Source organism: Caretta caretta, chromosome 10, assembly GCF_965140235.1.
Source record: "Caretta caretta isolate rCarCar2 chromosome 10, rCarCar1.hap1, whole genome shotgun sequence".
Lineage (NCBI taxonomy): Eukaryota > Metazoa > Chordata > Testudines > Cheloniidae > Caretta > Caretta caretta.
The window spans coordinates 666,107-690,429 of record NC_134215.1 but is presented as its reverse complement, the minus strand read 5'-3'; the positions used below and the strand labels follow the sequence as shown (position 1 = coordinate 690,429).

At 43.1% G+C, this 24,323-nt stretch overlaps 1 long non-coding RNA gene across 1 annotated transcript in view; it reads right to left on the bottom strand.

Moving 5' to 3' along the window:
* The window catches only part of LOC125643577 (uncharacterized), a 139,349-nt gene extending 115,108 nt beyond the window's left edge, over window positions 1–24,241 (bottom strand). The window contains exons 1-2 of the long non-coding RNA XR_007358750.2: window positions 24,158–24,241; window positions 1,340–1,398 (exon numbers count right to left, since the gene is read on the bottom strand). This is a non-coding gene — a long non-coding RNA (uncharacterized LOC125643577). The remainder of the gene's footprint in view (window positions 1–1,339; window positions 1,399–24,157) is intronic.
* Between the last annotated feature and the right edge of the window lie 82 nt (window positions 24,242–24,323).

The following is a 24,323-nucleotide window of genomic DNA, read 5'->3' as shown; positions in this document are numbered from 1 at the left end:
TGCTGCCCAGTGGCTTCCAGGACCCTGGGAAATGGGTAGGTGTTCCCAACACAAATTGGGAATTTCCTGGATCCTCTGTGCTTTACGAAATTAATTGGCCAACATATGCCTGGTTACATAGATGCAAGCTCCACTCAGCAAGTCTTCTGCGTAAAAGCTCCTGATGATATCTAAAGATGCTGACCAGCATACAAGGGTTAATAACTTTTCTGGTTTACTCTATCACTCATAGAGAAAAATTCCCTCCAAATGAAAATGGCAAAAAGATCTGTCTACTCTCAAAACGTACCTCATTTCAGCGGTTTTCTCCTTCATTTGGGATTGTTTTGTAACCATAGCATTTGATTTCTGTTTTCTTTTATATTTACTTATCCTAGTAACAGATTTAGACTTTAACCTTCTGATTTTTTTAAATAATTTTTTTAAAAGGACAAACTGAAATATATGAATGAATAAATCTAACCTTTCCGTGACGAAAACCATTTGGAAATGATAAGGTGCAAAGCTCTGCTTTATGATAAACAATTATTCCACACCCTAGAGCAGTGGTTCTCAAAGCCAGTCCGCCGCTTGTTCAGGGAAAGCCCCTGGTGGGCCAGACCAGTTTGTCTACCTGCCATGTTTGCAGGTTCGGCCGATCACGGCTCCCACTGGCCATGGTTCGCCACTCCTGGCCAACGGGGGCTGCGGGAAGCGGCGCAGGCCAAGGGATGTGCTGGCCAACCTTCCCGCAGCCCGCATTGGCCTGGAGCTGCGAACCACAGCAGGTAAACAAACCGGTACGGCCTGCCAGGGGCTTTTCCTGAACAAGCGGCAGACCGGCTTTGAGAACCACTGCCCAAGAGCACTTCTGGACATGAGTGAGCATCCCCTCTTCGAAGGCAAATGCTATTTTGTAATAAAAGATTAAAGAAAATCTCAGAAGCGACACATCGCATGAATCAACTCAGGGAATGGGCAGTAGGCACTTTCTGGGGTGCTTGTATACAGTTCCATGCAGTCACCTAGAGATCAGCTGCACCAGAAGATTCAGCAATAATATAGCACTAAATAAGAAGGTAAAGACTCCTAACTCATGGGGTCCCAGTCTTCTTCACCTCTCTGAACGGTAATGCCATATTTCCTGTGCTCCTTCCTGGAAGTTTTCCCTCCAGAATATGGTACCCTTTGAAATGACGTTAGCGCCATGGATCAGGGGGTCTGTGGATACAGCAGGTCTGTGGGGCAGCAGATGTGTGTGATCTAATTCCTACCCAAAGCCCCCATGTAACATGTAGGTACAATTCATAAAACAAACTCCAATGTGTTAATAATCATAAGAAAACAAAAATTGCCATACCTGAATCAGAGTAGTGGTCCATCTACTCTAGTATCCTGGATTAGTCCAGCCCTTGATGCCTGAAAGTTATGAAAAAAAGAAAACCTACTTAATCCAGCTATTAATTTTATTATTCATATAAAATACTAAAGTCATCACTACCTCCTTATGTCGCATAGGTCCACTCAACCCATTGTAATATCCTGTCTCAAGTGTGTGTGCACGCACACACACAAACCACTGCCCAGTCTAGACAGAATCAGCACAGTTCCTGTGTGTCTGCATGGCTGTTCTCCACTGGCCCACAGATCTACACAAGTGTTTGTGACTAGCACACCCTCTTGTGCCTGGAAGCCTGAAAAAGTTATGAGACTCCCAATCCAACTGTACCTGTACTTGTGAATGGAGACACTTTTCTGCCTCCAGTGGTAAACGCCTGTTTCCAAAGAAGGATATTAACCACATGTGCGTCTTGCTAACAATTGCTACTCCACTTCCTGCAATCACAGACTGTTACATTGCCCCTCACTTTTATTTGTCATAGTTAATGGTGATTCTCTTCAGCATGGCACTGCCTTTTCAGGTAAATAAAAGGTTTCTGTAAGTACTGGTTTATTGATAGGAGCTATGGCAATTGGAGATATATAGGCCATTAAAACTAATATGTAACATGTTCTAAATCACCAAAGCTGCTGGATATTTATCAGCCCACTGATAAATATTCTTGGCAAGGCACTGCAAATCCTGCTTCAATAAATATGTGCTGCACCAATTGCTGTAAAGATTTTTTGTTTCTTTTCATTTTGAAGAAGCTCCCTGAATGCGTTTGCAAATACAAAGAAATCCCTAAGTGAATTCAAATTGAAATAAACAAAGAGAGAGAAAGCTAGTAAGCTACATTTTTATAATAACTTAATTGATGTTACTCCCACCCAGCAAAGGTACTCAGAGCCCTTCACAGACAATTAACATTATAACATCCAAAAGACACAAAATCACATGCCCACCTAAAACAAGTCATCATTAACAGAAGAGGTGTAACACACTTCTGGGGATACCCAGAGCTGTGAGCCACCGTTACCTGTCTGCCTCAACAAGAGTGAGTTTTACTTATGTTTAAGACTGTGTCAGCTCCCCGCTACACCAGTCTGTCTTCCTCACCTGCGAACTCCTCAAGGCACTCCTGGCCCAGTCCTTGCTTAGCACACAGTTAAAAATCATTGGACTCCAGCCCCCGAGCTCCTCAGAGATGTTTCTCTGCAATGCACAGCTCCTACCACTGTGCATTCACAGAAGATAATAAGTACTTTGCTCTGTTAAAAAGTCAGACATTACAGCTCATTGCCTGGGGGTAAATACACACTTCCTTTCAAGCACTGCACTGAATTAGTTTATAGTAAAAGTAAAATAAGTTTTTTTAACAAAGGAACGTGGATTAAATCATACCAAGTAAAGAGAGAAAGGGAGAGATGGTTACGAACAAATAAAAGTAAAAACACATCTAAAAGTCTAAAATTCAATCTAGCAAGGTATAGTCTTGCTAAAGATGTTTTCTTTCACCCACAATCTCCTTTTTACTGGCTGGCCTGGCCAGAACCCATCACAGAGATCAAATCACTTGGTTTCTTTGTCTCCTGAAGTGAAGGATAAAAATGGAGTCTCCACCTGTACCTTATATCCCTAAAGGGATGTCTTACAAGTCAGAAAGGCCTCGTGGGGACTCAGTCTCCTGTATCTCTCTGGCGTGCAGCAGTCATGCTAATTCTCTGTCTCTGGAGTTCAGGAACAGGAAGGATAGCCTGTGCTGGTTTAGCTCGACACCTTTTGTTTACCACTAATATGTAAACTGAGATAAACCCATTTTCCTTTGTCTAGGACAGACCTGTTTTATCACCTTTATCTAGATTGGGCTGTCTTGCCTTAAACAGCATAAAGGCAGAATTTATAACTTCACATATAAAGTCAACACATGCATTTTATAATGATATTAATAACAAGTGTGTTATTACCTTTCATATGATACCTCACAAGGCATATTTTGTTCAATATCACTGCAGTAGTGTGTAGAGCGTAAATACAGGGTGCCTAGGGTAATGGGAGGTCTGACCGAGTGATATTAAAGAAAACTGGAGTGTTTTTGGTGATTTTTGAAAGTGGGATTGGATGTCCTGTGGCAGAGCATCCTGTGTCCTACAATGAAACACATTCCAAAGTGCCAAGCATAATGTCACCTTATCTTGGTTAAAGTTATTCCAGCTAGTAATATCAGAGAAATTATGACAATATGTTGTTCTACATGAAAGTACATGACAGAGCTATTTGTAAGACCTGGCAGCTGCCACTCTCAGCACAGCAGATGGCAGTGATAAAAACACAATGCAGAGAACAGGTTGATAAAGACATTTCTGTCATTACACTTTCACTTTACAATTACACTCGACTGCAAGATACAATTGCAATGCATGGCTCTGTCACTCTCGAGCAGGAGAAACTTGCTTATCTGTGGAAAATCACTCTGGTGTAACAATTAATTTCATACATATTATTAATCAATATAATTCATCTCCTGTCCACAGGAGCAGGAAGAGGAAACCAGCAAAGACACCTGAAATCTTCACACTGAGCAGCACTAACTAGTTGTCCTCTTCTTCCCTCAGTGGGAAAGAGACAATCGTCTGTCATCAGCAGCAAAAAGCCAAGGTGAGGGATAGTAACAAACACACACATCTGTGACAACTATCACTTCATGTTCCCGCACTGAGGGCATTGAGCGAGTTACATTCACTCACTACTCCCTCTTGGGTTCCATAATGGTGCTGGTGGAAGGTACAAGCAGACAGCCCTCAGGCCTGATAACATCAATTTACCCTGAAGCACACAGAGTGATGTGGCAGCTGTGCCAGCTTCTACCCTACTCTTCTCCATCAATAAGCTTGATCCCTACCATAGAGGGACCACTTCTAAACATGATGGGGGATTCCTTGGCCTCTCTGCTGAGATGGTCAACATCAGGGGCAGGCAATTCAGGTCAACAGTGAAGGCGTATTTGGCACTGAGGACCGCTGTCCACTAGAATCATAGAATATCAGGGTTGGAAGGGACCCCTGAAGGTCATCTAGTGCAACCCCCAAATTCTGACTCCCATTTCATTTCACAAAGGCCACTGGTCACTACTGACCTGGAACTGATGACCCTGTGGAATTTGTTGCCAGGGGATGTTGCAAGGGCCAAAACGGTAACTGGATTCAAAAAGGAATTAGATATGTTCATGGAAGCTAGTTCCATCAATGGCTATTAGCCAAGATGGTTAGGGATGCAACCCCATGCTCTGGATGTTCCTAAACCTCTGACTGCCAGATCCTGGGACTAGACAACAGGGGATGGATCACTTGATGATTTCCCTGTTCTGTTTGTTCCTTTTGAAGCATCTGGCACTGGAAACTTTCAGAAGACAGGATACTGGGCTAGATGGACCATTGATCTGACCCAACGTGGCTATTCTTATGCTCTTATTACCCTGAAATGAAAAGCCTCAGTCCATCTCAGCACAGAAGAGTTGTCTCAGTGTCTGTGAGAGTCATCAGAGGCAAAGTCCCTCCATTGGAGACCATCGCAGCATTGACATCAAAACACTTGCTATAGTGTTTTCAGACTGAATAATCAGATCCCATTCCTGCCTATAAAGCAGCTACTGAAAATAGCAAGTGAAATAGTGAAGAGTTTTCCCAGGCAGTTTCACTAGATAAAAAGAAATACCAAGCAGCATATGTAAGGCCTGGCAGGATGAGATGAGACTGAGAGAGAGGCCACCACAAGAATGTATTATGAAGACATACAATTTATTGGATAAGGTCACTCCTTTCCAGCTCCAGTTCCTGCCTCTCTAGTGGCCAATACTTGATGCTGATGTGGAAAAAAAAATTATATCTAATGCAGCAGGCCAATTGTCCATATCTATGTAAAGAGAAAAATAATCCTGTACTGTCCCGGGGGGTAGTCATCTTACACCTGAACCCCTGAGACACATGTGCCCTTAACGTCACAGCTGCAAATATTATTGGTCATAAAATCATCCAGATTTTAAAATCTGGCTGAAGACTTTGACTGTCTGTATCCCTGCAGCTGGGAGCTCCCCAAGCCAACTACATGTGTTATGGAGAAGTGCTTCCTTTTATTTGTTCTAAATTCACCAGCCATTACTTTAATTAAATGACCCCTTCTTTGAAGGTGTGAAAGGAATGTTCTGGTCCGCTTTCACTGTCCCCTTCATAACCTCCTGAACCTCTGTCAAAAAAACCCCTAACTCTTCTCTTTCCCTATTTACATAATCCCATTGTTTGCATTCCCTCTTCATAAGTAACCCTTGTCCCAAACTCTAACCTTTGTTATGCTTTTCAGGACCCCTTCTAACTCAGCTCAGATTTTTTCAAGGAGAGGCAACCAAAACTCAACACAATATTTACACAGGCCATTGACAAAGGCTTTCTCCAGCCCTGGCTGGAACCTGTGTTTGTTTTCATCTTTTAACCTGGGAAAGATAAGGATTTTGTGGCGATGGGAAGGTAACTGAAGTTTTTTAATCCTTGAAAACTGTAAATTGCTGAAGGCCCATTAAAGAAATATATTGTAGGGTTGTTACATAACTGATGCCATTATTGCAAGGAAAGCAAACACATGGCAGGAACTGAACCTAGAGATTTAGACAATGGGAAGGAGAATCCCCTTGAATCTGGTAAAACCACAAAGGAGCTAAGCATCCAACATTGCTCACTCCTCAAGGGATTCAGCTTAATGATAACCATCCACATATCAGATCATCCACCTGCCAGACTCTCACTGAGTATACTCCAAAGAGGTGTTTTGGACAAATTTGCCAATAAACATAAGGAAAGATTCTACTGTTCTAGTATTTAAGGTAAATGCCCCTAACTGTGGAAGCAGAAATCTGAGGCTTGGAAGGACAAAAGCAGACATTACAGGGCATCAGAGAAGAAGAGGAATTTCTGGACAACCAGATTCGAGAAGCGTCATTACCCCAAATTCAAGGAAGAAAGGAACTGGCTACCCCAGAATTAGAGAAAGAGGAAATCAGACAGGAGGCTTTGCAGTTCACACCACCAGAGGCAAGAGGATGAAGTGGCATTCTACATGGCTGGAGGCAAATGAGGATGGGCTGGCTGTGACCACCAGAGAGAACAGAACCAGGAGTAATTCCACACAGGTAGAAACTTCCAATCAATACAAGGTCTTCACCATGGAAACTTCCAATGATATCTCTGAAGATCCAGCTGGTCAAATGGTATGGAGACATACACAGGACACCCGTGTGGCTGCTCAGCCCAACCCATAAGAAAATCAAGCTTCCTGCAAAGATATCTTCAACCTTCCAAAGAAGACAGACAGTTCTTTGGGGGGATTCTTTTCTAGGAGAGTGAAAAGAACATTGTGCAAGGGATAGATGGGCAATGGGATGGCATGCTGCCTTCCTGGAGCCAAGACAAGAGACGGCACTCTAAGACTAGATAGGCTTCTGCAATTAATCAGCAAGGATCCCCTTGTGATAGTGCATATCTGTACAAATGACACTGCATTGCAGGATCTCTCTCAGATTATAGATGACTTCAGGGAAGAGTCCTGAAGGAGAAAAATGTCAAAGTGATCTTCTTTGAGATCCTTCCTGTCCACGAGCAAAGGAAGACAGAAGGCAAAAGATTCTGAAAGTGAACCACTAGCTAGGTAAGTGGTGTAAGAGAGAGGGTTTTGGTTTTGTGGAACATTGGTCCACCTTCTATGCAGAGAGGGGGCTGTTCAGACTGGATAGCCTTGATTTCAGTAGAAGGGGAACCAATCTTCTTGGGGATATGCTCGCTAGAGTAGTTAAGAGGACATTCAACTAACAACAAAAGGGAAGGGTGAAAAGAGAGAAGATATGAGCATTCAGCACAAAATCATGTTGAGAACAAAAATAATCAAGAAACCAAAGGACATGAAGAGAATGCTAGGAGCCTGGATAAAAAATAAGAGGAATTGGAATTACTCATTTATGACCATAAATTCAATCTAGTTGGTATTACTGAAACCTGATGGGATCATTCACATGATTGGAATGTTAAAATCAATGGTTATAATCTATTCAGGAAGGAATGAGTGGGCAAAAGGGGAGGAAGAGTGGCACTCTATGTTAAAGATGGAACTACCTGTTTCTGAGCCATGGAGAATTCTGAAGAAAATAATCTTGAATGCTTATGGATCAATGGCCTAACAGATAAAGCACAAGATGGATACTAGTGGATATCTGCTACAGACCACCAAATCACAGAATGGCCAATTCCTTAAGCACCTATCTATAATGACAGGTTTCAGAGTGGTAGCCTTGTTAGTCTGTATCAGAAAAAAAAAACGAGGAGTACTTGTGGCACCTTAAAAACAACAAGGAGTCTGGTGGCACCTTAAAGACTAACAGATTTATTTGAGCAAAAGCTTTCATGGGTAAAAACCCCACTTCTTCAGATGCATGGAGTGAAAATTACAGATGCAGACATAAATATACTGGCACATGAAGAGAAGGGAGCTACCTCACAAGTGGAGAACCAGTGTTGACAGGGCCAATTCGATCAGGGTGGATGTAGTCCACTCCCAATAACAGATGAGGAGGTGTCAATTCCAGGAGAGACAAAGCTGCTGTTGTAATGAGCCAGCCACTCCCAGTTCCTATTCAAGCCCAAATTAAGAGTGTTAAATTTGCAAATGAATTTTAGTTCTGCTGTTTCTCTTTGAAGTCTGTTTCTGAAGTTTTTTTGTTAAAGTATAGCTACTTTTAAATCTGTTATAGAATGTCCAGAAAGATTGAAGTGTTCTTCTACTGGCTTTTGTATGTTACCATTCCTGATATCCGATTTGTGTCCATTTATTCTTTTACGTAGAGACTGTCCGGTTGGCAAATTAATTCCAATTCCAATTCTGCAGTTTCTCATTGGAGTCTGTTTTTGAAGTTTTTTTGTTGGAGAAAAGTTGCAATTCTCCAACAAAAAAAACTTCAAAAACAGACTCCAACGAGAAACTGCAGAATTGGGATTAATTTGCAAACTGGAAACCACTAAATTAGGCTTGAATAAAGACTGGGAGTGGATGGGTAATTACACAAAGTAAAAACTATTTCCCCATGTTAATTTTTTTCCCCCCTACTGTTACTCATAACTTCTTGTCAACTGTTTGAAATGGGCCATCCTGATTATCACTACGAAAGGGTTTTTTTTCCTCCTGCTGATAATAGCCCTCCTTATTTAATTGGTCTCATTACAGTGTGTATGGCAACAACCATTTTTTCATGTTCTCTGTGTATATATATCTTCCTATTGTATTTTCCACTGCATGCATCCAATGAAGTGGGTTTTAGCCCACGAAAGCTTATGCCCAAATAAATTTGTTAGGCTCTAAGGTGCCACAAGTACTCCTCGGTTTTTTATCTATACTGAGTAATAACAAAAAACTGTGTGAACATGGAAGACTTCTATCTAAGTGGCATATGCTGGAGGTCTCATGTTGCCAGTATTAAAACATCCTCAGAATTTCTAAATACTATAGATGACAATTTCCTAACTCAAGAAATTGCATCCAACACTGGAGAATTCTATATTAGACCTCATCTTGACAGATACAGGCAGTGATCACAGAACTAAAAATTAATGGTAACATTGGTGCAAGTAGAAAAGGAGTACTTGTGGCACCTTAGAGACTAACCAATTTATTTGAGCATGAGCTTTCGTGAGCTACAGCTCACTTCATCAGATGTATACCGTGGAAACTGCAGCAGACTTTATATACACACAGAGAATATGAAACAATACCTCCTCCCACCCCACTGTCCTGCTGGTAATAGCTTATCTAAAGTGATCAACAGGTGGGCCATTTCCAGCACAAATCCAGGTTTTCTCACCCTCCACCCCCCCACACAAATTCACTCTCCTGCTGGTGCTAGCCCATCCAAAGTGACAACTCTTTACATAATCAAGTCGGGCTATTTCCTGCATAGATCCAGGTTTTCTCACATCCCCCCCACCCCCATACACACACAAACTCACTCTCCTGCTGGTAATAGCTCATCTAAACTGACCACTCTCTAAGTTTAAATCCAAGTTAAACCAGAACATACTCACCAACAACCACATACCACACAACAGAACCACTAACCCAGGAACTTATCCTTGCAACAAAGCCCGTTGCCAATTGTGCCCACATATCTATTCAGGGGACACCATCACAGGGCCTAATAACATCAGCCACACTATCAGAGGCTCGTTCACCTGCACATCCACCAATGTGATATATGCCATCATGTGCCAGCAATGCCCCTCTGCCATGTACATTGGTCAAACTGGACAGTCTCTACGTAAAAGAATAAATGGACACAAATCAGATGTCAAGAATTATAACATTCATAAACCAGTCGGAGAACACTTCAATCTCTCTGGTCACGCAATCACAGACATGAAGGTCGCTATCTTAAAACAAAAAAACTTCAAATCCAGACTCCAGCGAGAAACTGCTGAATTGGAATTCATTTGCAAATTGGATACTATTAATTTAGGCTTAAATAGAGACTGGGAGTGGCTAAGTCATTATGCAAGGTAGCCTGTTTCCTCTTGTTTTTTCCTACCCCCCCCCCCCCAGATGTTCTGGTTTAACTTGGATTTAAACTTGGAGAGTGGTCAGTTTAGATGAGCTATTACCAGCAGGAGAGTGAGTTTGTGTGTGTATGGGGGTGGGGGGGATGTGAGAAAACCTGGATCTATGCAGGAAATAGCCCGACTTGATTATGTAAAGAGTTGTCACTTTGGATGGGCTAGCACCAGCAGGAGAGTGAATTTGTGTGGGGGGGTGGAGGGTGAGAAAACCTGGATTTGTGCTGGAAATGGCCCACCTGTTGATCACTTTAGATAAGCTATTACCAGCAGGACAGTGGGGTGGGAGGAGGTATTGTTTCATATTCTCTGTGTGTATATAAAGTCTGCTGCAGTTTCCACGGTATACATCTGATGAAGTGAGCTGTAGCTCACGAAAGCTCATGCTCAAATAAATTGGTTAGTCTCTAAGGTGCCACAAGTACTCCTTTTCTTTTTGCGAATACAGACTAACACGGCTGTTCCTCTGAAACCTGTCATTGGTGCAAGTGATCATGATGTGATCACATTTCTTATGTACAAACAGAATAAAGTCCAAACCAATGACATATATACTTGGTGCTTTAAAAGGGCCAGTATCACAAAGTTGAAAACAGTTATGAGCCAAATTGGTTGAGAGAGGGAATTTAAATACACAAACGTGAATAATAATTTGGAATTGTTCAAGAACATTTTACTAGATGCCCAAAAAGCCACAATCAAAAAAGAAGGCCAAATTGCTTTTTAAAAAAATGGCTGGCTTAGTCGAGAAGAGAAAGCAGCTGTAAATATTTATAACAAATAGAAGAACGGAGACGCTGACAGTAATGAATATAGATCAGAAATGAGGAACTGCAGAAAACTGAACAGGGAAGTAAAAGGACACTGGGAGAAATCTATGGCTAACACAGAGGACAAAAGGGCGAATGCAATTCTTAGATCTCAAATAGTAGTAGAGAGGTTATTTTACCTCTGTACTTGGCACTGGTCCAATTGTTGCTGGAATACTGTACCCACTTCTGGTCTGCACAGTTCAAGAAGGATGTTGATTAATTGGAGATGGTTCGAGAAGAACTTTGAGAATGATTACAGAATTAGAAAACACAACTAATAGAGATAGGCTCCAGGAGCCCAATTTATTTAGATTAATAGAGAAAAGGTTAAGGGGTGATTTGATTACAGTCCATAAGTATCTATGTGGGGAACAAATATTTAATAATAGGCTCTTTAGTCTAACAGAGAAAGATGTAACATGATCCAATACCTGGGAGTTGAAGCAAGATGCATTCAGACTGGAAAAGACATACATTTTTGACAGTGAGGGTAACTAACCATTGGAACAATTTATCAAGAGTTATGGTGGATTCTCCAATACTGGTAATTCTGAAACAAAAATTATTTCAGGGAAGTCTTATGGCTTGTGTTATGCAGGAAGTCAGATGAGATGATCACAGTGGCTCCCTCTGGCCTTAGAATCTATGAAAGTTTCAAACAGAAGCAGCCCACAAGTGCCCAAACCAGATTTCCCTAAAGCCCATATGAAATGCGGTCTGTCTTTTGGACACTCCAGAAGGCACTGCACATTGACCACATTATTTATTATTATAATTTATTTGTAGCATCCAGGAGCCCCAGTCACAGACCAGGACCCCATTGTGCTAAGCACTGTACAAAAAGATCCTGCCCCAGAGAGCTTACATTCTCTCTGTCAAGCTTTCTTACAACTACAATACCCACCTGCAGAAGTAAAGAAACAGATTGATAGAGCCAGAAGAGTTCCCAGAAGTTACCTACTACAGGACAGGCCTAACAAAGAAAATAACAGAACGCCACTAGCGGTCACCTTCAGCCCCCAAATAAAACCCCTCCAACGCATTATTAAGGATCTACAACCTATCCTAAAGGATGACCCAACACTCTCACAAGTCTTGGGAGACAGGCCAGTCCTTGCCTACAGACAGCCCCGCAACCTGAAGCAAATACTCACCAACAACCACATACCACACAACAGAACCACTAACCCAGGAACTTATCCTTGCAACAAAGCCCGTTGCCAATTGTGCCCACATATCTATTCAGGGGACACCATCACAGGGCCTAATAACATCAGCCACACTATCAGAGGCTCGTTCACCTGCACATCCACCAATGTGATATATGCCATCATGTGCCAGCAATGCCCCTCTGCCATGTACATTGGTCAAACTGGACAGTCTCTACGTAAAAGAATAAATGGACACAAATCAGATGTCAAGAATCATAACATTCATAAACCAGTCGGAGAACACTTCAATCTCTCTGGTCACGCAATCACAGACATGAAGGTCGCTATCTTAAAACAAAAAAACTTCAAATCCAGACTCCAGCGAGAAACTGCTGAATTGGAATTCATTTGCAAATTGGATACTATTAATTTAGGCTTAAATAGAGACTGGGAGTGGCTAAGTCATTATGCAAGGTAGCCTGTTTCTTCTTGTTTTTTCCTACCCCCCCCCCCCAGATGTTCTGGTTTAACTTGGATTTAAACTTGGAGAGTGGTCAGTTTAGATGAGCTATTACCAGCAGGAGAGTGAGTTTGTGTGTGTATGGGGGTGGGGGGGATGTGAGAAAACCTTGATCTATGCAGGAAATAGCCCGACTTGATTATGTAAAGAGTTGTCACTTTGGATGGGCTAGCACCAGCAGGAGAGTGAATTTGTGTGGGGGGTGGAGGGTGAGAAAACCTGGATTTGTGCTGGAAATGGCCCACCTGTTGATCACTTTAGATAAGCTATTACCAGCAGGACAGTGGGGTGGGAGGAGGTATTGTTTCATATTCTCTGTGTGTATATAAAGTCTGCTGCAGTTTCCACGGTAAACATCTGATGAAGTGAGCTGTAGCTCACGAAAGCTCATGCTCAAATAAATTGGTTAGTCTCTAAGGTGCCACAAGTACTCCTTTTCTTTTTGCATTCTATTTTCTATGTTTCATTACAAAGACCAAGGGAGTCTGAGTGAATGCTTCCTCCCAGTACAGTGTTGTCTGCTACTGCTGATTACCACATGAGTTCTGGCCATGCAATCACCTTTCCTTGTCCTTGAGATAGCTGTTGGGAAGTCTCTGAAAGGAAGGACCAGCTGAGGGAACTGCGCAACAGCCTGAAGAGCAGCACAGAACAGACTTTTCTCTGTGTAGCACTGAGAAGGTGGCAGGAGCATCACCATAAAAATTACTCAGTAAAATGATACCACTCATAAAAGCCAGTCCCTATGTCTCTTGTGGTGCTAGAGAAAGCTGAAGAAATATAGCAATGGAAGATTCAGGTCACAGAGCATGTTGGGTCTGAGTGAGATATTCAGAGAACCCAGATTCCCCACATTCTCCCACTGCAGGAAGCATCCCACGTCTGATTGCATCCAGTGGAAAATGCTGCTTAAAACGTGCTTGCTCAACAGCTCCCCAGTGTCACTGTTCTGTGTTGTCACCCACCAAAGCAGTCAGAACACCCTTTGGTGCTTTGGCTGTCAGAAGCAGCGCACCGCCATGTTGATTGTTGTGGGTGAGATGTGGGAGGAGGGAGGAGATGGGAAAGGGGAGGCTGCCTCTCTACTATAAATTCCAACTCACCCAACCCATCTGATATAATTTTGCCAATGAACAGTTCAAGTAATTTACAAGTCCCTTCTTGGGATTATATATTTGGGGCATCTGTTTAGTTTTTATTACTTCTGGCCTTGGCTTCAATACTCCTTCACAGATCAAATAACTGCTTCCCCTATTCGCTAATTCAAACAGCTGGTTATTACTCACCAAGCTCCTGGTATAATCACCAGGGGAAGAATTATAAATAAATGTGTACAAGCAAACAGATGCTGTCATTTTAAAAGTCAATCCATCTAGTAAAAATGTCCCACTTAGGACTTAACTACTGAATTGCTGAGCATGTGTTGATGTTATTTTAATAAAATCCAAAACCAATGGCAGAGTTTTCTTGATTAATTCAAATTAGTAAATGAGGAAAGAGTGTTATAAAGGAAAAGATGGCTACCAATAACGAGTCAAATCCTGAGGGTGCTGAACACCTGCTATTCCTGATGAAGTCAATGGGACTGTAGGTGCAGAGCCATCCTCAGACATTTGGTCCAATATATCACTTTTCTACACCTGACTAGCAATGCAACATAACCATGGCTCCCTGTCTCTGGCTCCCAGGAATCCATGGTTGACAAAAGGAACTGAAAACAAGGTATGTTTACTGATTCTTTTTTTTCTTCTTTTTCAACCCGTTACTCCTTTTTAAAAAATAAATATTTTCCACATGAATGACAGTGCAAGTGGAAGACGAAATCCCTGGAGAACGAATGTCCTCCGCCTGCAGAACTAGTAAAGTACAGGCAGCAGCAGTGAAAGATTGATTCCTCTTGCTGACTCCCAGCTCGTGTTCAGCCCTGTTTTGCAAGCACCACTTTCTGGGTAATGGGGCAGGTCAGTCTCCAGGACCTATTATAACCTTGGCTCCTCTGCTGAAAATGGTAGCAGCAGCACTTGTGGTGGTGACATTGGTCTGCAAGGAATTGAAACAGAGTCCCATCATTGATTTCCACAGGCTGCTCAGCAACCCTCCCATGGTAATAACCGTTGTTCACGGGTAACATGGGCTGGACTGGTGTCAGTGACTTAGAAGTGAAAAACTGCACATACAATTCACTCTCATGGATCCACAACGAGAGGCTCTCAATATGGCTGACAGCTGACACAGCAAACATTTCAATTTGCTATCAGATGGCAAGACTTTATGACTCAGCCTTCGCAAATACATTTTGTGTCCACCAGTGTCACTCTCAACCAGATCATTAGCTGTAGGACAACACTGCAAGCTGTTAATAAGGTTTTCTAAACCAAGGGCCAAACACATTAGAGCAAAACACAACATATGCCTAAAAATCTGCTTTTGTCATATTTTAACTGAAAGAGACCTAGTCAAGTACATGAATATTTCAAGATATTCCACTATTCAAATCATTGAACGCAATATAACCATTGTATAAGTAAATCCCCATCCACTGTATGCCCAGCATGGCATAGTGAGGACCTGTACCCTTTCTCTTCTCTCTCATTGATACTCCTGGCATCAATACTTTTAATTAGAGTTTAAATCTGTGCCTGACTGGCTCTTCACATACACAAAAAGAAAAGGAGTACTTGTGGCACCTTAGAGACTAACCAATTTATTTGAGCATGAGCTTTCGTGAGCTACAGCTCACGAAAGTTCTGATGAAGTGAGCTGTAGCTCACGAAAGCTCATGCTCAAATAAATTGGTTAGTCTCTAAGGTGCCACAAGTACTCCTTTTCTTTTTGCGAATACAGACTAACACGGCTGTTCCTCTGAAACTCTTCACATACAGAACTTCTCAACCTCTCCAAGGTTTTTATACCACAGTATTCTTCTAAAATCTAGAGACTGTGTGTACAGAACATGGTGTTATTTGGCAATGGAAAATAGAAAATCCAAATCTTTCTAAATCTGCAATTTGTGGAGAGATTTCTGAGAATAAAATTTAAACTTTGGGAAACAATGACTGAATGAGAATCAGATTTACTTTTCTCACAACTTCAAGGAATTTAAAAGTTAATCTAGATGGCAAGACCAATCAGAAAGTCCACCATAGTAAAGTTTGCAACATTTTTTACATTGGAATGATCAAATATTGACAAATGTGGCTTAACAAAAGAAGTGTCCCTTTCCAAGGCAATAAATGTTCCAATAGCAGTCTGCATACAAAGCATCAGCACACATTTAACGTTCAATGACTGAGAGTGATCAGCCAACTTCTAAATAAATGGGCCAGGATAAAAACGGCAAAAGCTCCAATCCTTTTGAGGAGACTCAGAGAAAGGGAGAGGGGAAACCAAGAATGGACCATAAAAACAAGCAAGTGAACCAAAGCTAGAGAGTACTGAAAACAGATCAATTTTGTATTGGATTTTACAAACGGATAGGGAGCCAGTCAAGGTAGAACAGGAGGGGGAGTGATTGATAACTATGGCGAGGCTGGCTTACAGGCAATCAAAGAGAACAAAATGAAGAGATGCTTCCAGAGTTGTCAGGGCATGGCATTTTTAGGAAAAAAATTGTGACTAAGTGAGCTTGTTGACAACAAGGAGAATGAGTAAATCCTATGAGGGGTCTCTTCCTGGGTTCATTCCTGGTATCACCTGATGGCTCCCCCCCCCAACTTACAAATAAAGCTATTGTTCAACTGTTAAAAAGAAGGGGACTGGCATTTAAACAGAGGCATCTGACTCATGATTTGGGATCCCCTTTATCAACCCTGGAGTGCCCCTACCTGACACAAGGTATTTCAGAGTAGCAGCTGTGTTAGTCTGTATTCGCAAAAAGAAAAGGAGTACTTATGGCACCTTAGAGACTAACAAATCTATTTGAGCAGGTCATGAAAGCTTATGCTCAAATAAATTTGTTAGTCTCTAAGGTGCCACAAGTACTCCTGTTCTTTTCGCAAGGTATCTATTTATCTGTCTTAGGGTTTTGTACTGATACTGTTCACCATAGTGTCTGAGCAACTCCCATATTAATTAGATTAGCATAGTAAGGTCCATAGTAGACATTGCTACATACGACAGTCTGCAATCCAAAAATATATAAGCCTTTCAGCACTCATCTGTAGTTTTTATAAATATATTAACCCATTTTCAAAACAAAAAAGAGGTTCAAATTGCAAAATAGCCATCTTCTTCATATCATCATTCTACCCCACCACTATCATTCACATGTAATCAGGTCACCACCTAATCTTCTCTTTGTTAAACGAAATAGATTGAGTTCCTCGAGTCAATCACTATAAGTCAGGTTTTCAAATCCTTTAATTATTCTTGTGGCTGTTCCTTGAACCCTTCTAATTTACCAACATCCTTCTTGAACTGTGGACACCACAACTGGACACAGTATTCCTGGTTGCACCAGTTCCAAATACAGAAGTAATATAATCTGCTTCTACTCAAGATTCTCCTCTTTATGCAAGCTGGGATCACATTAGCACTCTTTGACACAGCATTGCACTGGGGACCTCATGTTCAGCTGATTATCCACCATGATCCCCAGTCTTTTTCAAGTCACTGCTTCCCAGGATAGAGTCCCCCCATCCTGTAAATATGGCCTACATTATTTGTCATTAGTGGGTTATACTTTGCATATGGATGTAGATGTAGTTTATGAGTAGATAAGGCTTCCCTACTGGTTCCTTTATTTCTCTCTCCAGATGTTCTGATTCTTTTTGCTTTACTCAAATGGGCCAGTTCCGTGCACGTTGAATTTTAAGAGAATATAATCAAAGATTCTGGAGGTAACAGAATTCATCATGAAAATCTAGTCTGAAAGGTAATCATAAAATTAATGCAAGAAGACATCTGGTAAATGCCTTATTAGCTGGTAAGGCTGAAGGAAGAAAATAGATAAGAGGCATTAAAGGAAAAACAAGACCTGCATCTCTGAAATGCTACAAGGAGTCAAAGTCCTCTACCACCATCGCGTTCTTTTATCTTGTGTCTGAAAGCCCTAATGAGGATCCAGGATGGCAAGCTGTTCAGTAGACAAATACTGTATATTGTGCCACTTTCAACCTCCTGTGTGTGTGTGTGTCTCTCTCTCACTCAAGAAACATCACAAAATGATTCTCCGTTTTGTCAGAAAGTTTCCTCAGCATGTTCAGATTAAGTGACAAATGAATAAGAAGAAGGACCTGACTCAGAACAAATTGTATCAGAAGATACAGCTGTCTCAAAGAAAATGAAAATGTGGCAGATGAATCCTAATACTGTGCTCTGCCCAGCAACTAGTGTGTCTATCCCTGTATTCTTACATTATGAGCAGTAATTATGGATGGATTTCTTCAGCATGTAAGGTTGAGTCTACACTACAGACTGGATCATTTTTAAAACCAGTTGTCGTATCCAGCTCTATCCCAAACTCCACATCCAATACTAGTTGAACAGCGATGACCCTCTGTTTTGTGCAGCACCAAGTTATGTTCATGTCAAATGTGGAAAGTGTTGACATTCGTATCAGTTTCCATACTATAAATGCAGCCAAAAGGGATTCTTTTAATCTTTTTCACACATCTCGTTTCAGCTACTGGTGTGGTAAATAGTCAGTGTGCTAAAATTAAGGTGAACTGTGATCTAGGGCTAGATTGTCAGGCTCAACAGGTGGCGATCAATGGCTCCGTGTCTAGTTGGCAGCCCGTATCAAGTGGAGTGCCCCAAGGGTCGGTCCTGGGGCCGGTTTTGTTCAATATCTTCATAAATGATCTGGAGGATGGTGTGGATTGCACCCTCAGCAAGTTTGCAGATGACACTAAACTGGAAGGAGAGGTAGATACGCTGGAAGGTAGGGATAGCATACAGAGGGACCTAGACAAATTAGAGGATTGGGCCAAAAGAAATCTGATGAGGTTAAACGAGGACAAGTGCAAAGTCCTGCACTTAGGGCAGAAGAATCCAATGCACCACTACAGACTAGGGACCGAATGGCTAGGCAACAGTTCTGCAGAAAAGGACTTAGGGGTTCCAGTTGACGAGAAGCTGGATATGAGTTAACAGTGTGCCCTTGTTGCCAAAGCCAATGGCATTTTGGGATGTATAAGTAGGGGCATAGCCAGCAGATCAAGGAACGTGATCATTCCCCTCTATTAGACATTGGTGAGGCCTCATCTAGAGTACTGTGTCCAGTTTTGGGCCCCACACTACAAGAAGGATGTGGAAAAATTGGAAAACATCCAGCAGAGGGCAACAAAAATAATTAGGGGACTGGAACCCATAACTTATGAGGAGAGGCTGAGGGAACTGGGATTGTTTAGTCTGCAGAAGAGAAGAATGGGGGAGATTTGATAGCTGCTTTCAACTACCTGAAAGGGGGTTCCAAAGAGGATGGCTCTAGACTGTTCTCAGGGGTAGCAGATGACAGAACAAGGAGTAATGGTCTCAAGTTGCAGTGGGGGAGGTTGAGGTTGGATATTAGGAAAAACTTTTTCACTAGGAGGGTGGTGAAACACTGGAATGCGTTACCTAGGGAGGTGGTGGAATCTCCTTCCTTAGAATTTTTTAAGGTCAGGCTTGACAAAGCCCTGGCTGGGATGATTTAATTGGGGATTGGTCCTGCTTTGAGCAGGGGGTTGGACTAGACGACCTCCTTAGGTCCCTTCCAACCCTGATAGTCTATGATTTTGGTTAGAAATATAGTTCAATGTTCTTTTACTATACCCGCAATACATACTACTATGTCACAAGAGTAAGTCAGTCCTATATATATTTCCCATCACACATGGATTTAATGAGATTAACCTTGGAAAATTTTAAGTTCTACTCTTTAATATGAGCTGTAATTTATGACCCTATTACTTAAAATACAAAGAGCCTGCTTCTTATACAATGTGCTATTTTTGAGCTATGCCACATTTTAGAGACAAGCTATTTTCAGCACGTGTTCCTCCTTTCGTGGTCCATCTCCAGGTTTTTATATGGCAGGATGAGATCCAGCCATTGGTAATTAAAGACCAAAGGATTCAAGCCTGTTATATATTTTTTTTTTTCGGCTTCAGCTTTTCAATCTGAAGAGCAAAGAGCCTATTGTTGCTAAATCATAGTTTTGGGTTCAGTGCCCTTCCACAAAGCCTAAAAACTCCTTATGCTTTGTTTGTTCAGACTAATGACCAATTTTGCAGCTTTCAGAAATTGGATGCACACTCCAGTAATGTGACTAAAAACAAACAATTCTGGGCAAAACCTATCATTAAAACTTCATTTTATCTAAAAAAAAATGAAAATAATCCTTAGTTAGTATTTTAATCCATTTTAACTGTTAAATATTACCAACCTGAACAAGTTGTTTTTCACGCAAAATGGAACCTTTCAAATATAATTTGTAATGGACTATGTAACACTTCTAATAGGCAGAGCAAAAATTCTGCTCCTAAACATTTCTATCTAGCTTTCTCTGTAGCTGTAGAGTAGGAATCAATATGCCTCTACATGATTGGTATAAACTGTTGCACTCAAAAGAGTTTTTACCCTTCAAAAAGGGTCCTGGTTCTCACATATTCCACCATCAAGTAATACAAGCTGCAAATCCAAGATCCATACTGACGAATAACACCATATATGTATTGTTTTGAATACAACAGATTTAGTTGTGTTCCACTGTGTTGCAGTTAACTGTAAATGCCCTTGTACTGCTAACAGGTTAATACACTACAGATCTCAATACTTCATTAGGAAATAGTATCAGAGATGTACAAGACAAACCCAATAATTAACCAAATCCAGTAACATGCCCTACTCCTCCATCAGTGTTCTTGGAAGGGAAAGACTTGTACCAATGGCCAAACCCAGGTGCAACGCAGGCAAGTGCTCTGCAAGCTTCTACTATCAAAGTCCAGTGACCTGACTCAGACCACTATCATATTATAATCCTAAACCCAATACAGTTCAGTCCTGATTGCAACAGCCATACGGCTTTGTCAATGTCTTTCAACTATGACCTGTAGCACCCCATTCTGTTCCAGTCCTGGGACTCTGACACAGCTTTGCTAATGAGCCTGATCCTGGACAATAAAACTAAGTATGAGATAAAATAAGCTAAGGCCTGAATGGGGATACTTACTGGATAGCAACAGAAGTGAAACAGAGAAGCTAATACCAAAAATCTGAAAAGAAACCAAATAAGGAGACAGGAACACATTCTTGATAAAAACAGTTTAATAAACTCTTAAAAATGACAGTGATATACAGAATATTTTAAAACAGAATGAGAAAATGAGTTTTGAAAATTAGGAAGTCTTTGTAAAAACACATATTGATAAATAGCAGGTAAGGGGGGATTACATTGTAAATTTACAATGTAAAGTTAGCAAATTCAGATTACATGTTTTATAAACTGTTAAAGGAATGAACATAAACATTATTTTGCCAATAATTTTTTAATAAATCATGAAGTGGAGAGGAATACACCAAACTCAGTACCAGTCTTCAAAATAAGAAGGAAAAGAGATCCCTCAATTACCCTCCTGTAAGTCCTTAGTGAAATAATAGAAGATACATTTTCATTAAAAAAAATTAAACATCTGAAAGGTAACAGTTATGAGACATAAACAGTACTGGGGGATTATAAAATATAAATCTTGCCAGACAAATGTGATTGCTCTTTTCTGACAGAATTGCAAAAATTAATGGTTGAAGGGATCACAGTAGATGTAATATATTTGGATTTTAGTAAAGCATTTGAGACTGTGCCTCGTAAAATCTTAATAGAAAAATAATTGGAATCAGTTTGGATATTTCAGTCATGAAGACTGAAAACTGACAGACCAACTATAAACACAGGGAAGTAATAAATGGTTATGGATGAAGTATGGAGCAGATATCTAGTGATTCTACCACGACGAGTGCTAGGTCTCATTTTGTTTAACATTTTCACTGATTATCTGGAAGGCGGAGAAATCAGCACATTACTAAAAGTCTCCAATATACTGGGAGAGCTGCAGATACAATACAGGCAGACAAAGGAACGCTACTACTTTCCTCATGGCCACATCATAAGCAAAATCATGGCTGTAGCCTATTAACCTATTCTGAGTGACAAACGGTTTTTCAAACCAAAATGCTTTTTACCAAATCCAGATCCCAGCACAACTTGTGGCAAAGAGCTCTCTTTATATTTTGCACAAATGACTGTCCAGATCAGAGGTGGTCTTGTCTTCTCCAAACAATCCTACATCAAAGGGACATAAAGGAGATTGAGAAAAAGATGGATTTTTCTTTTTTTGCAAACCCAATGACTTTTTTTTTGTTTGTTTGAATTTCTATGTTGCTCTTAAGTATTTACATGGACATAATATGCATGTCAGTTTTTTTAATTCTACAGCATTATGTTCAAATTTCAATCTGTAAATGGGTATTTTAACAGCTAAAAGGGAAGTGATGACGCATCAAGGTTCTACTTGTGCCTTTTAGGAAACATTACCATATGGAATAACCCAGAAAGGGGATGGAAATAAGTGGTTATTAGTGCCTGGACAGAAGGGCATGGCTAATGAAATTTTGGCGAGACTTGATTGGTTACAGACTGATGCCATTATTATTATTTATATTGCTCTAGAATCTAGAGGCCTGCAGTCCCTGGAAATTAGGCCTGATATAAATGACAAACTGAAACCACATAAGGATAAATATGTGAAAGAATTCAGAGAAGGTATGGAACCTCTCTCTCACTTAACCAAGATAACTAATCCTCCATACATGTCATAGACTGAGCCCAGAACACAAAGACGCCAAAACATGCCTGATGGAAGCAATCCCAAGCTGCTTCCTGCTCTTCTAACATTTAAAATTGTCAGAATTCTACCCCAAACCTGTTTAGGATGTTGTGTCACACACAGTTTGTTACACGGAGAAGATAAAATCGTAGTGAGGAAAGACCCTCACGCTGTCATTTAGAACGTCCTCTCTTGCTGAGGCAGGATTAAGTATGCACAGAACATTTCTAACAAATGTTTGTCTAACCTGAACTTAAAATCTCCAAGACAGTAACCTGTTCCAGTGCTTAGCTCTCCCTATAGTTAGAACCCTAAACTTGTTAGTCTTTAAGGTGCCACAAGTACTCCTTTTCTTTTTATGGATACAGACTAACATGGCTGCTACTCTGAAACCTTTCCTTACATCGAAACTAAATCTCACTTGCTGCCAATTAAGCCAACTACTTCTTGTCCCACCCTTGGAGCACAGGGAGAACTGATCACCACCCTCATTCTAACCACCTTTAGGTATTTGAAGACTGTTATAATGCCCCCTCCGTCTTCTCTAAACATGCTGAATTCTTTTAATCTTTCCTTATAGAGGATGTTTTCTACCCATCTTATTTTTGTTGCTCTCCTTTGGACTTTCTCCAGCCTGTCCACGTCTCTATTAAAGGGTAGCACCCCGGACAGGCTGGCCCAGAGGAGGCCTTGGCAGGCATCTGGAGTGGAATAATTAGCAGGAGCAGCCTGCGTAGGGTGCAGGAGTAATGCTCCCATCCCCGCAGGGCATCACAGGCCCAGCTCACCATCCACGGGCGGCCACCACGAGCCCCAGCTCCCCTCCGCAATCCTACAGACCCCCCCCTTGGCTCCCCTCCGCAATCCTACAGACCCCCCCCTTGGCTCCCCTCCGCAATCCTACAGACCCCCCCTTAGCTCCCCTCTGCAATCCAACAGCCAACCCCCCCTCCGCAACCCCGGCCCCCCCTCCGCAGCCCCGGCTCCCCCTCCGCAATCCTACAGCCCCCCACAGCCCCGGCTCGCTCCCCCCCCGCAATCCTACAGCCCCCCGCTGCCCCGGCTCCCCCCCCACGCAATCCTACAGCCCCTCCCCCCCGCAGCCCCAGCTCCCCCCCCGCAATCCTACAGCCCCCCGTGGCCCCGGCTCGCTCCCCCCCCCGCAATCCTACAGCCCCCCGCGGCCCCGGCTCGCTCCCCCCCCCTCCGCAGCCCCGGCTCGCTCCCCCCCCCTCCGCAGCCCCGGCTCCCCCCCTCCCGCAATCCTACAGCCCCCCACAGCCCCGGCTCGCTCTCCCCCCCGCAATCCTACAGCCCCCCGCTGCCCCGGCTCCCCCCCCACGCAATCCTACAGCCCCCCGCTGCCCCGGCTCCCCCCCCACGCAATCCTACAGCCCCCCGCTGCCCCGGCTCGCTCCCCCCCCCGCAATCCTACAGCCCCCCGCGGCCCCGGCTCGCTCCCCCCCCCTCCGCAGCCCCGGCTCCCCCCCTCCCGCAATCCTACAGCCCCCCACAGCCCCGGCTCGCTCTCCCCCCCGCAATCCTACAGCCCCCCGCGGCCCCGGCTCCCCCCCCACGCAATCCTACAGCCCCCCGCTGCCCCGGCTCGCTCCCCCCCCGCAATCCGACAGCCCCCCGCTGCCCCGGCTCCCCCCCCCATCCGACAGCCCCTCCCCCCCGCAGCCCCGGCTCCCTAGGGGCGCTTCCTTACCCCCCCCCCCCGGTCTTTCTGACGCGCCGCCGCCCTGCTCGGAGAACGCGTCTCCCGCGCGCCGCGAACACTGAGCAGCGCCCCCCCCCGCGCCCGGCGCCCCCCCCAGCCGGGCCCCCCGTCGGGACAGCCAGGCAGGGCTGGGGCGGACTCCCACCCACCGGCGCGCGCCAGGGGCGGGGACCTGCCCGGCTCGGTCCGACGCGGGCCCGGATCGCCCGGCCCCGGCCCCGACTCCGACTCGGGCCGCGCAGAGCCTGAGGCGAGCGGCCGGGCCCCGCCCTCTGAGCGCCGCCGCCGCGCGCCCCGCCCCCCCCCGCTGGGCCC